The sequence below is a fragment of the Nanorana parkeri genome, unplaced genomic scaffold (assembly GCF_000935625.1).
Source record: "Nanorana parkeri isolate BGI_ZX_2015 unplaced genomic scaffold, ASM93562v1 scaffold977, whole genome shotgun sequence".
Classification (NCBI taxonomy): domain Eukaryota; kingdom Metazoa; phylum Chordata; class Amphibia; order Anura; family Dicroglossidae; genus Nanorana; species Nanorana parkeri.
This window is the reverse complement of record NW_017307245.1, coordinates 646,766-649,058: the sequence shown is the minus strand read 5'-3', so window position 1 is coordinate 649,058 and position 2,293 is coordinate 646,766.

Below are 2,293 nucleotides of genomic sequence, written 5' to 3'. Positions count from 1 at the left end.
ACGTTTACGAGGGCTATCCGGCTGTATCCTAATGGATACGCGCGGAAAATACGCCCCAAAGAAGCTCCTGTACTTCTTTGGGCGTAGGGCGTTTTGCAGCGCGTTCCTACGGGCTGAAATACGCCCAAGTGGGAACCATGTCCATAGGCAATTATTGGTTTTCACATGTTGAGCGTTTTACAGCGCGTAGGAACGCGCTGTAAAACGCCCAGGTGTGAACCAGGCCTTAAGGTACCTGAATGTATTGTAAGGGCTTGTTCACACCAAATGCAGGCCAGATCTGCATGAGTTTCTGCACACGCAGTGCAGTGGGTTGTACTGCGTTTTTGCTGCGTTCCGGGCCGTTTTTTTTAAAAAAATGCGTTCTAGGGTGTTTGCATGCGTTTTTGATGCGTTTTCATGTGTTCCAGAGCAGGTAAAATAGGGCTTGCTGCAGTTTTTTAGCACGCGCGTCGCCACGTAAACACGCGTCGGGTGCGCCTACGTATGAAAACGACGAACGCGCTACACATGTTGGGTATCGCCGCGCACGCCGGAGTGAGCAATAATTCTAGGGCCAGTATTTTACTGCGTCTTCTGTGGACTTTTTGGGGTACTGCAGTTTTTCGCTGTTTTCACGGACGCACGCAATTTGTAAACTGGGCATGTTGGGTATCGTTTTACTCGTTGTAACCTCATCTTTTATATTTCATTTAAAAAATGGGTATTTTGTTGTGTTTTGGGGCATTTAATTAAATTTATCACTAAATTTGGGGGTTTAATAAGGAGTTGCGCTAATATTGCGCAACATAAAAATTTGCAACTACCACCATTATATTGTATAGGGTCTTGGCATTCAGAAAATATATAATGTGTGGGGGTTTAAAGTATATTTCAGGCCTAAAATGTGGAATATAACATGGGTGCCAAAAATGCAAAAAAGGCCTCAGTCATGAAGGGGTTAGTGTTGCGAGCTATGAATGTGAATAACATAAACCACATAAAGGCATATTCAGTAAAACAATGCAACAACCAAGATGCCAAAACTTTATGTAACTTTAAGATACTTGAATGTAATTGTAAGATTTAACTCCTGAGTTTAGTGTCACTTTAAGAAATGCCCTTGTAAGTATTTTCAGTCAAAAACCTCTCTGATTGCTGCGGACGGTTCTCATCACAATTGATCCGTTGTCTTATGATTATTTTTGGCTAGAGAAAATTGCATCACGTATGAAAGAAAAAAACAGGTCTGATTGGAACTGATTAACAAATCTCTCATTAAAATGTTATATAGTTCTGATTTGAATTGATTAAACCCCTCCATCTAATGAATTCATCAATTGTTAATGATCAGCCGTTGGAACCATGCTTACCGTGAAAGTTGCCACGTTCACGTAGAAAAGCGCGAGGCAGCAGAGGACGAGGAGTGCCCGGACCACCATGTTGGCTTAGTGGCGGAAACTCACTGACATCGGCCTCCTCGTCTCCCCAAACTTATATCGGCCCCCGTGGACTTTGCACGATTTATCATCTTCATGTTAACTAGATCTTGCTGTTATCTAAGGAATTACAATGGGTGCTGAGAGCACGCGATGGTTCCTTTTATCTTCAGCTAGTTCATTAGCCATAAACTGATGACTGACACTTCATCTTTACCTGCTGGAAGATTAACTTTTATTTCTGTCATGACTGACCATATAACACTTATCTCTACATATTAACTTCTAATTATGCAATAAACGTTACAGCCAAACATGAACATTTTCTGCATTAAAGTGAACCTGGTCCATGCAGGGCAAAGCAACGGGTTCAATTAAAGGGTTTATTAAACCCTCACGTTTTGTTGCATATACAGGTGAAACTCGCATAATTAGAATATCGTGCAAAGTTCATTTATTTCACTAATTCAACTTAAAAGGTGAAACCTAATATATGAGAGAGACTCATTTCATGCAAAGCAAGATAGTTCAAGCCGTGATTTGTCATCATTGTGGTGATTATGGCTTACAGCTCATGAAAACCCAAATCCACAATCTCAGAAAATGAGAATATTGAATGCAATCAATAAAACATAGCGGTGAGGGGGGAAGAAGCCGCCCACAGGGCCCCTGTTGCCATGGCGCCCTGTGCGGCCGCACGGCTCGCACACCCTTAAGGCCGGCCCTGACTGTGAGGTCAGCAGTCTTTCCCATGATTGTGATTTCCTACTGAACCAGACTGAGACCATTTAAAGGCTCAGGAACCCTTTGCAGGTGTTATGGCTTAATGAGCTGATTAGAGTGGGACACTTTGGGCCTAAAAATTTGCCCCTTTT